The sequence below is a fragment of the Zonotrichia leucophrys genome, chromosome 2, assembly GCF_028769735.1.
Source record: "Zonotrichia leucophrys gambelii isolate GWCS_2022_RI chromosome 2, RI_Zleu_2.0, whole genome shotgun sequence".
Taxonomy (NCBI): Eukaryota; Metazoa; Chordata; class Aves; order Passeriformes; family Passerellidae; genus Zonotrichia; species Zonotrichia leucophrys.
In genome coordinates, this window is record NC_088171.1 from 74,852,418 (window position 1) to 74,865,145 (window position 12,728).

Sequence of the window (12,728 nt, forward strand, 5' to 3'; positions counted from 1 at the left end):
TTTTTTATTTTTAATTTTTATTAATATAGAAACAACAATCCTTATTGTTTCTATAAGTATTTTCCTAAATCCAGGTGAAAATTTCTCATATTAAACTATCTGATGTTACATGGGTGTACATAAATAATATTGGGAGTCTTGGGAAAACTTGCATAATTTACATGAGATTGCTGTATTTGAGTAGGAAGATCAAGTTTAACTTATGGCAATAAATTTTCATTATACATATGTCACTGTGATGTACTTTCCAACTATCCAGCAGAAAAGCCTAATTCAAATTCACCTTTTCACACATCCACAGCTTTGGAACTTGGATTCTAACTCTTCATATAATTCATTGGCAAAAATAAGTATCCTTTTCACATTAAAATATTTATTTATGCACAATAAGTGGAAAGCATTTACAGAATCCTTCAAAAATAGGACTGGATTTAATTTTTTTTCTTCTGATGCTTTCTTTGGTGAAAGCATTTTGACCATTTTATTTACATTTAATTTCTTGGAGAATTAAGACATCATTCAGACTGCAATCCTTAAAACTCATTTGATGTATTTTATTTATAGAGGATATATGCAATAAATATTTGAAATAAGACTGAAAATTTAATTAATCATTTTAATTTTGATCTGCTCAAAAAATTAATATTTGCTACCAATTAATTGGATGGCTGAGGTATAAAGATGATTGATGACTTCATATGTCTTTTGTTTCATTCAAAAAACATGTCTACAACATATAATCCATTTTAGACAGGAATACAGTCTGGAACATCATTCCCTGCATTTTAACTTAGTGATTCATCATAGCACTTATGAAAACCTGTATTAGCATTCTAATTATGGTTTTGTAAAAGTGATGGACACAAAACTGCTGGGTAATGCTGAGCACTGAAATTTCATCAGTGCTATTTTAATGATGGAGGGTACTATAATATAAGTGGAAAGATTTTTTGTTAAGTGGAAGGAATTGGGAGTGTGTGTTGGATCCTGGGGACATATAATGGCACCTTAAATATCATTTATTTCCAAACCTCCTGCTGTGGGTAGACACCTTCCAGTAGACCAAGTTGCTGAGAGGCCCATCCAATGTGGCATTAAATACTGCCAGTGATGGGGCACCCCCAGCTTCTCTGGACAACCTGTTCCAGTCCATCACCACCCACTCAGTAAAGAATTTCTTCCTAACATCTATTCTAAGCTTACTTTCTTTTACTTAGAAGCTATTCGCTCTTGTCCTGTCATTACATGCAATTGTAAAATGACCCCTCCATCTGGTTTGCAGGTTTCCTTCAGGTACTGACAGCCACAATAAGTTCACCAGGCAGACTTTTCCACACTGAACAATCCCAATTCTCTCAGCTTTTCCTGGAAGGAGAGTTGCTCTATCCCGCTACTCAACTTGGTGTCCTCTGGACTGATTCCAACAGGTCCACGTTCTTCCTGTGATGGGGACCCCGGAGCTGGATGCAAGACAACAGGTGGGGTCTCACAAAGACAGAGCAGAGGAGCAGAATCCCCTCCCTCACCCTGCTGGCCACACTTCTCTGGCTTCAGCCCAGGACACATTTGGACGCTTTCTGGGCTGCAAATGCACATTGTCAGATCACATCCAGCCTCTTATCCACCAGCTCACCCTGGTCCTCCTTGGCTGGGCTGCTCTCCACTCCATTAACATATATAATAAGTGTGCCATTGGCACAAGATAGACTAGTCAGTGGCTGTGACTGTCAAGAGTTTCAGATTAAGAATATCCAATATAAGACATTTGAATTAAAACATGAAACTGCATTATCTACTTCATTTAATCAAATAATTCTACAGTTTAGGCTCCATGTTAGTCTAAAGGTAGTTGAAATAGTTCATAGAAAATTAGATAAATATTAGATGTGCCTTGAATTCCTGCTATAAAATAGTTGCAGGTTGCACATACTCAAACATTCAACTTTGTTTCACTGTGAGCTCAGTCTTGCCATTCAAAGCTGTCATCAGTAAAAACTAACATATTCTGTTTGGTTTGTGGTCCAATCTATGCAATTCCAGTAGACTTCTGACTGTTACTGTCACAATATGGATGAAAATACAATTCACTTCGCTGAGAATGGTTCCTGTTTTTTGTTCCTAACCTTTCCCATATCCCAGCTGCATTCCTGCTTATACAGGCATAAATGTATCTCATATAGCAAGTCCTGCTTCTCATTATGAGTAGAAGCATGTTTTACAAATAATTTAAATCTTCTCAGACTAGCACATCATGCCACAGGAGTGTAAATGCTACAATTTTCATGGGATGTGGAAATTATTTGTGGAACCTTTATATGTGTATGTTCTAGTTAATCCAGCATGATTCTCTACTTTACTGTATACTTGGGAAGAGAAGGAAGAGGCTATAAACAATAAATGGGTAGTTAGGGATTTCAGAGACTAGGATAGTGAGGAAATGTGGTTTGATAAAAATAGGATTATACTACAGAGTTTGAAAAGTCAGGTCTATTAAAATGCTGATTCCTAGCAACAAAATGATTAATTGCAAATTTATGATTTTCAAAAACAAGGTAAATGGTTAATTTTTTTTCTCTAGGAAAACTATACACATTCTAGCAAGCATTTTTAAAATCTTGCTATGTTTTACTTTTGTCAAAAAACATTTTCTTTTATGAAGAAAATCTTGCTTAATAGAGTCCTACCATTGTGAATTCTTGCACTAATTTTGGAATACTTTCTGCTTATTGCCAATCAACAAATTTCTGACATAGCCATGTAGGCTGTTGAAGTCTTTTTTATAATATATATAGACACTTCTTTTTCATTATTTAATCTTTGAACAGATCATGTAACTGAGATCATATAATATACTGGCTACAAAGGCATGGTCTGTTCATGCCAGAAAAAATTATACATACTGTTGGAAATATTTTATGCCTTAAAATAGCTGAAGCTGTTGATGGATAAGTAACTTTTCATAAATATTATACAAAGCAACTGACATTATATACTTGTCTATTCTCACAGCTCTTTGTTCATTACTGAAATGAAATGACTTGCTTTTATTTTTATTTGTATTTGATGCTGATCTCTTTAAAAATTATTTCATCACCTTACAGATGTTTGAAACACTCATCACTCAATTCTTCTTTGCTCAAAAGAATAATAGCCTATTATGAAAATCAAATTTTTTTTCTATTTTTCAGTTTCTTTTTAGAAAATATTATAACATGTTTCTATATCAGATTAATTCCTAACTGCTTTTGGTCGTGGCAAAGATGAAATTTATAGCATTCATACCTTTTGGGTTACTCTGTTTTTCTCTCTCTTCTTTCTCCTGTGTGCTTGTCAGAGACTGAAATGTTAATGATTAATGGCTTAACCATTGTTATGAAGAAGTTTAGGCCACTGTGGAAAAACTGTATAAAGAAGCTACAGCCACCAAAGCCCTCCCTGAAGACGCCTCCTAAGGAGAAGTTAGATCTGTGAGTTAAGCTACCTAAGGGAATACAAGATAAGACACTCTTGCTCAATCATCTCAGGTCCAGGAGAAAACAAACCAGGCTGAGGAGAATGCCAAACAAGAAAGCCAAACCCAGCAGCTGTGCTGAGAATCATCTCTGACTGGGTTTGGGGTAGGGGGGGCCACAGCCCACAGACCCATTTGCTGGGGTCTGTTTACACAGACTGCCCCAAACAGAGTGGGGAGGAGGAGGTTTCAGGTGTGTGGTATCATCTCTGATCACAGGCAGTGAACACCCATCCTCCATTACACAGACTGGCTCAGTTGTAAATGCCCCCACTCCAGGAAGGCCACATCCATGGGACATTCATGTGAGAGGCAGCTGAGGGGGTGTCACAACCCAGCAAAGACTCCCCCAAAGCTCTCCCCAGAGGCCTTGCACCGCATGATGCAAAGTGATGCAACAGATCCAGACTCTGGTGCAAGACAGTGTTGAACTTGCCTCCCCCAGGGGAATAACCTCGGCATTCCGACATGGCCTGAACATATATTAATCTGTTGGAGTCTGTTTTTTAAGGGACCTTGACCACCAAGAAGACCAGCTAGAGAGGATCAAGGAAACATCGTTGGGATTCGTGGAATGGCAATATTTTCTTTAATCTGTCTCTGTCACAATCTTTCTTTTACCCACTTCCTTTATATTCCTTTCTCTTCCTTTTCCTTTCTCTCTCATTTTTACTATTTTATAAAATCCATAGTATTGACTCAGGAATATGGTCTCATTTGTACCTTAATTTGGGCAGAGACATTTCTAATACTTTTAATAACCAAACTGTAACAATGCTTCACTAGTATTTGTTGCTCACTGTTAAAAATCATGAATAGTCATTCAAAAATTTGACATGTTAGCCTAATGAAGTAATAGAATAATTTTTATTTAGAGTGTCATTCTTTCCTGCCACATTCTGCAACCTCCAAATTCTCCCCCGAGTAAGTTTCATGCTTCTTCAGAGTAAAATCAACCTTCAGCTTCCAGAAAGATAATCAAAGAAATACATAACAAAGGTAAATAATGTAAATAAATGCAATGACTCTCTGCAGTCTGACTGCAAATAACTGCAAGGTGTTATTATTCTTATTTCAAAAATTCTATTGCTTTCATATACCTTTTTTCCTATATGATTAGATGGTTTGCTCTTGGCATTCATTCCACATCTCCTGTACTCTAAAAATATGTATCACAGTTTTCAGGAGTTGAATGACTTGGAGCTTTTATTTGTCATTTATGGTACAGTATCTTCACACAGTTTATTAGCTTGTGGGGGTTTCTGAGCTCTGTGGTATATTCTGGGCCCAAGATTACTTCCAGTAGAAGACTATCCCTTTCATTTGTGACAGTATCAGCCTGTTAGCAAGACATACAGTAGTATAAAATACCCTAGGATGCCTATTAGCCCTCAGAGTGAAGACATAAAGTTGACATGTGTTAATTTTGCCTGCCAGTTTGCATCAGTTGGTAATGAATGGATGTGATATATTGTGGTGACATGAAGACAAGCATTGGAGTTTTCTATCAATAGACACTTAATCTGCTTTTTAACGGTTTAACTGAACAGATCCTCCTTCGCTTTTCTCATCTAGGACCTGATAACATGAGTGTTAACATCACTCAATAAATAAAATGCCATCAAAACTCAGAAAATATGGCATACAGGGGAACATTTCTTTTTTCAGTTCATGTAGGCCATTCTGCCCAGGGACTTCCTAGAAAAAACAACAGTGCAGAACATGACCTCTTTATCGTCTCTCCCATATTTTAGATCACTTGCTTCTAAAGATATACACTGTCTTGAAAAGTGCTTTTTAAAATGTAGCCACAGAAGGTTACAAGTACAGCTCTTGTTTTCTACATGGCATCTAATTTCTTTGACACCTTTCCAACGTTATTATAGATGTGTACAAATATCATTACATTTGTAAGTACCTTTTTAGATTTTGTTTACTGAAATATTTTGACAAAGACTAGATTGAGCAGCTTGTGAGATCTGTTTATTTTCCACTGGATGGCTTTTCTAGCCCAGAATCGACTAAAACCTAACATAATTTTGCCTTGAGCACAAAACTTTCATGAATTCTAGCTAAACCCAGGCCCCTTTAATTCAGGACATTGTCTCCAGCCTTTTTGTCTTGTTGATGCAATTGTAAAAACCCATCATATTACCACTAAGGCCTTTGACTGTGAATAATTTTATGTGTTTTATGACCTTTATTTGCTTTCCACTTGCAAGATTTAATGGACTGTACACTCCTATTTTCTTGTCTTTTCTTATTTTTCATATCCACCCTCATTCATCTTCTGACATCTACTTGCTTCAATGCCTCCTTTTTCCTAGCTATCCCTTTCATTCTTCTGCAGACTATTCCTTCCCTTTTGTTCCTTCCCTATAGTTTTGTATTATAACTATGTGAATTCAGTAAATTTTGGGCATGTAATCCAGAAAACAGAAGTTAATTATTTTCAGCTACATAATTTTCATGCCTCAGTTTCCTTACAGTAAATAACTGGGGAATTTTTGATCAAATGTTCACATTCACTGCCTGCTCACGTACAGCTGTTCTTGAGGCATGACAGACTTAAACAGTATGTGAACCTCCCAAAAATTAAATCTGTGAGCAAAAAAAATCTAACAAATATTTCTTCCCTGCCCAAAAAATTATTCCATGAATTCTGATGATCTACAGATCTACATCTTTATTTAACAATAGACACTGAAGCTATGTGGCACATGCTGAAATATTCAGTGAAATAAAAATTGAGTTGTGTATTTACTCAATGCTGAATGTGTTCATATTCCTGTATTACCATCTGAATAGTATTAATAGAATCAACCATATTAAATATTACACGATTTTGAAACTTAGACTACATTTAATACCTAAAAATATGCAAAATATTGTAAAGGAAGTCTTATACTGCAGACTCAGCTGCAAGTACCTTTAAAAAGCTAATACATGTTTCCCAAATAGGTTAGGTTTCCTGAGTCAGGTAGAAAACAATGGACAAGAAATCGTCCGGTTCTGAATCCATCTTCAATATTAGATACATATGCAAGATCCTCCATTTTAATTGAAATATTTCTCACCAAGTTATAAAGGTGAGTTCTGTGGTATTATCAGCAGAGAATATGTACTCATGAAGGAATATGTCTGTTTACCTCTTTTAGTTGCCAGACACTTTTGTGGATGAGCAGATTCTTCTGGGAAAGGTCAGTCCTAAAACTTGGTCTTTAGTATTCTGTTTCTCATTACTGTCTGATTTAGCCTCTGTGACAGAGAGACTTTTTTATGGGAGTGATCAAATTGTAAAACAATGTAACTGATGTGAACATAAATGAATAAAGCAACATGACTGCAATAATCATAAATGGAAAAATTGGGGGAGTGAGATTCACTTTTTTTTTCTTTGTAATTATAGTCATGGAATTCAAACTGATTTCTCCTCATATTTACAACATATTCAAATTTTGCAAGAATTGCAATTTGATTCAAGCAAATGTCTAGAGATCCCTGATCTACCTCAATATTCAACATTAGCATTTCAGTTATGTTCTGGGAACATTCTACTAAATTACTGCCACTCCTCTCTCTTCCTCCCCTGTCATGAGTTTCCACAGAGCCTTGATGGTCCTTTCCATGTAAAGAAGGCCAGGAAGGACTACAGACTATTTCCCAGTGAAAATCTGAGATTATCAGCAAAGAAATGGATCCTAGAGTCCTGGAAGGAGTGTCAGGAGATTGTCTTGCTTATCCAACTGTCTCAAGGCATGAAAACAGCAAACTAGTGAATTCTGAAAGATATTTGTGTAGCTTGTTCTTACTGCTGAAAACATTTTCCTAATGTCTTACCTAAACACCCTCTCTGCACATCAGCCATGCATACAGAGAAAATATTTTTGGAGATCTAAAAACTGTTCACATTCCCTTGGTCCCTTAAATATTCAGTCTTAGATATCTTCTTCAGACTTCTGGATAAATTAAACACATTTTCTGTACTTCTCATTATTTAAACTTGCTGTCCACTGGACCTTGCCAAAGCAGCCATTGTCTTTTCTAAAATCTAAAAACTTCTAGAAGATTAATATTTCTGGTTTATGCTTTCCAGTGTGCTCAACTTCCTAACAATGTTATGACCCTTGTTTAGCTTGAGGTTCAGTATAGCTCATGGCTGCTACCTATCTAGACAATATTTCTTCTGTATTCAGCTGATTAACCCTACTCACACATATAATTTTTACTTTTCCCTCTTGGATTCCATCTTGGATTTTTCAGTTTATCGTTTTAATTTGTCAAGATAATTTTCAATTTTAATCTTGTCCTTTTATATACTTGCTGTCTCTTCTAGCTTGGTATTGTTTGCAAATTTAATTGGTACACCCTCATTTGTCAATTTCTACTTCTAGCCACAGTCCTGTGGATCCTATTCCTTGTGTCTGAAATCACAAACTAAACACCAAAAATATTTCTAAAATATCTCCTGTGGCAAATTAGACTCTTACCACAATATTAATGCATATTAAGGTCAAATATAAATAATATAAAGGAATCACTTATGCATTTAAATCATGTTACAACTTTACACAGTGGGCATTTATAAATACTGGATAGTGCTAGAAATTTATTTTATAAACTTATACCAGTATTGCAAGGAAAAATATTAAATTATCTTGTCTATTTATAAAGCTTATGAATTGCATTAGAGCATTCTAAACAAATAGTCATAAAATATTATGTCTTTATCATTGCTGCAAAGTGGGTGGTGTGAGTTTCAGGTATAATTGTCTATTAACTGGTTCTAGGAGAACATTTAGTATTTACTTTTGCGTCATATTCCCCTTAACAGTGAGAGTGCAAAGTGAATACAAAAATGTAAACTCCTTAATTGATGGGAATAGCAAAGACATTTTAGAAATAAACAAATTATATTCATCAAGCATCTTGAAAGTATCTAATTTTTCAACTGTTTGTTTATATCACACAGCATCATACGGATACTCCAATGTTATGGTTTAATTTAGTCTTGTTTTTTCCTTTTTTTTTTCTCTAATAGGCTGTTTATTTCAGTTCTTTGTACATTTATACATGACATTTGTACACTTCTAAAATTGCCAGTTATGTTCACATGTATCATATATATCTCTAATGTGATATCTCCTGTCTGAGATTTGCCAAGTTCCCACCCTCACAGAATTTACAATAGTGTTAAATAATGGAGTCATCTGATTTTAAGAAGGGGTTTTTTTTCTTCCCCATCAATTACAGTGTGGCATTTCTTTAAAGCATAAGGTATCAAAATAATTTCTAATATTATCTAAAGGACCTTTGGACATTCCCATCCATGTAAAAGTCTAATTCTTTTTTCAAATCCTTATAAAATTTTGGCTTCAATGATATCAGTGTTGATCTGTTCCACAGTTATGTTATGCATTTCCTATTTGTCATATCTCATGGCAGAACACCTCTGACTGAAGTAGATGATTCTTTAGAGCCAAGGAAAATAGTCTTCTCTATTTTATCCTTTCTATCTTAAAACCTGTTTTTGAGCCATATCAGTTTTTATCCAAAGGTACTCTGCTATGTAAGTGAAGTCTCATGCAAACCAGACACTGAACTGTTAACAACCCATTGCTCCAAAAAAACAGGCTCCCTTTCTTCTGACACCTTCCTAGTACAATTCAGGTCCTGGTCTGTGCCTAGTTTGCTGTTCCATTAGAAGAACCTTTAATATAAAATACAATAATGCAGTAATAATGGCACTCCTATTCAGAGTATACAACAGTAAGGGATGTTATCCAATTTTACAAAAACTCTCACACTGGAAGAAATAACAGTATGTTTATTTTTCTAGACATCAGGAAAATGGTGACCATTAGAGCATCACATAATAGGCAAACACATAAATGTTTTTAAACATGTAGTTAAGTGTTCCTAATAAAAATGAACTGTTTTTACTTGAAGTCATGGAAACAAGATTATATAGAGTCATAATGAATGTGCATGAACTTTAATCCAAATCTGTGAACTACCTGCTTAAAGATAGGAAAGAAAATGAGTATATTAAAATCAGCATGATGTCTGAACTAGTGATAAGTACAATGAACAGCCAGAGTCCACAGAAAGGTTATTATCAATGACCTAAGCAAATTAACAGCAGACATCCCCCAGGGGAGAAGACAAAGTAATCACTTGATTGCCACAGAATCTGGGTGAATACTCTTTCCATCTTCAGTGAAGGAGGACAAAATGAAGCACCCAGTCAATAAGTCAGACATTTCTGACAGGAAAATGACATTCTGAGTAGCAAAAGACCCCAATCAGGTCTGCCAAGGTAACTACCCAACACCTCTTTCAGAAATCACCCACAATAAAAAAATCCACAAAATGGCAGCATTTGTTATGAGAATTCAGAAAGATAATTGGAAAAATAATTTTCCCTGCTGTGCGCTGTTTCCTCTAGCCTTCAAATTACTTTAAGCAATCCAATCTACCTTTTAGCCCAACATCAACAACATATCTTGCCATCATTCTGTTTATTTCTTACGCGTAGAATCCCACATGAAGTTATTTCAGTGCTCCTGAAGTAGGGATAATTTTCCTTGTATTTTTCCCTTTCAACAGAAACTTGTTATGGCTACTTTTATTTCCAAATAGTCACACTTAGTAACAGAATTTACTGTAACTGAAGTTTTGTACACTTACCTTTCTGAAGCTGCATTCCAAAGACCTATTCCTCTTATTTTTTTCCACCACTGTCTATAAAATTCAGTAGTATACCATAACATACTAATTGAATTGATACTCATTTCAAGATTAACTGCTGTGTTTAAAACACTAGCAAAAGTAATGAAAAATTTAATGTAGCTTAAAATTTTGAATGGATTTCTGTGCATGTACATGGTTATAAGCTGCACTGCACTAAAGAGATTTACAGGAATGGCTTCCATCTATATTAGTATATCCTTAATACAATTTCTTGTGTTTCTAAACCTTGCATGATTGAATTTTTTCAATTTTCTTTCAAGGAAATGAGATGGACTTCATGGACTCTGCAGAGTTCTTTTCTTTGCAGGTTTTACTAAGCATATTTAGGGTCAAAGTTTTACTGTTGCTCTATAGCATATAGTTTCATTAAGTATGAGCATGTAAGCATACAATCATAGATGTCTCTGAACAGAAGGGAATGAATTTCTGAGTTGTTTACTTTTATGTAATCTTCAGAGGTGGAAAAGAACACCTGAATTATTAGCAGTATATACATCTTTTTTAAAAAGTTAGATGTTTAAAGAAAAAAAAGTGAAATTTCTAAATGGCATGATTAGTAAAGGTGCATTTGCACCTCATTCTATTTCCTGATAATCCCACATGCAAATATCTTATCTAAATATGTTGAAAGGCAATGGATGGCATCAGCAAATGCAATAACATTGCTATCCCAAATGTTCCTGAAATCTGGAATGGAGAAACAAATTTTCTCATGGACTAGGAGACTGAGGAGATATCTATTTTTTTCACCATCTTGTGTACTAAGGTGTTCTCCTGCTAGACTCTACGTGGTGCTCTAACTGCAACCCTCATAGTCACATATTAAAAAATAAATAAATTAAAAAGTGGACTACATATCATAGGTGTATAATTTAGGATTTGCAAATTTCTTAGCACTTTTAAAAGTAGCAGTTCAATAATAAACTCAGCTGGAAACCAGGCTCCGAAACTCAAAAACACAAAAACAGAATAAAGGAGAAAATTACAGCTCTCTTTCAAACTTATAAACTATTGCAACATAGCTCTTATCTTAAATTGTCTGGTTTATCTGCCTGCCATCGTGATATGAATCTTCCAGAAATAGCAGAAGAGCTTTCCAGCATACTGAGGGCTTATGAAGTGGCATAAAGACTAAGTTGTAAGGGAAAAGAAGAGGGTTAAAATATTCTGGTAATTAAAGGTGGGAGGAGGAAAACTAGCAACAAATAGACAGTAAATTATGATGTAATTTCAGGTTTTAAGTTCTGACATTGATCTATGGCCTTAAATAACTTGCCTGAATAACTTGCAGTAACAGAAATCTTAAACCAATTTATTTGCAAGAACATAATAGTGGCTTGGGATAATAATTTCAGGAAAAAAAAGAATTTTACAACAGCTATAGGAAAAAATTAGGAACAAATCATATGCATGCCATAGGTCTTGAGTTTATTTACAGGATGATGACCTGTGTCAAGCAAAACACAGATCCACCTCCTCCAATCAGCTTCTTCAAGGGGGTTTCTTCTTAATGAGACAGAAACTTCAAAAGAAGATAGTGCATTGGTGATGTAAATGAAGATGGTGTATTGATGATGTAAATTCTTTCTCCTCCCTTGCTGAAGCATTTTCTTAAAACTACAAGTGGGATATCATCCCCCTTGTTACTGTCCTTACTTTTACCAGAACATTTCTGCATGGGATGATACATTTTAACAGACTTAAGTTCTGACTATGAGTTTTCTGAGTAATGTTTCTAATGATGAAATGTGTGACAGGGAAGTTGCAGGACTTTCTCTTTTTCCTCCACAGTTAGATGGTAACTACAGAGCATAAATGATTATGACCTCACAGCTGTGATTTCTCTCTCTTCTACAGTTAAGCATGTACAGATGTCTCTCACTGCATTATAATGATACAAAAATTAACTAAAAACTGGAGCAGAATATTTTTTTTTTCAGTTTGAGTCATCATCTTGGTGATATTTTTCTTAAACACAGACTGAAATTAGATTCTCAAAGATCTTAGTGTAACCGTGCATCTGCTCTTTAAATTTTCCCATCTCTTGCTACTTTCATGAACAAGATTTCAATCTTGTTTTCCCCATTAGTCAACTGAAGTTAATTTCCTTCCATATATTTCAGAATACATCATAGTATAAAATACAAATTATATATAGCAAATGGATTTTAAAATGTTTTTGAAGTACACAAGCTGTTTTTAAATGGAAATATTGATTTGTGTCTATTTTATGTAGCATACAAATAGCGAGGCCCATATTTCTTATTGTTTCTTTGGCCTTTTTTTGCTGCTGAGAATAAAAGTTAGAGGCTTTACAGTAGGCCTGAGTCACCAGATGCAGAAGCCAGCCTGAAAATGACTGCTTCTACAACTCAAGTAAAATGCTATTGACAGTGGCAGTCTATATTATTTACCTAGGATGGCTTGGGGAAGAAGTAACCTTTTATCTGCCAAAGTAAAGGAT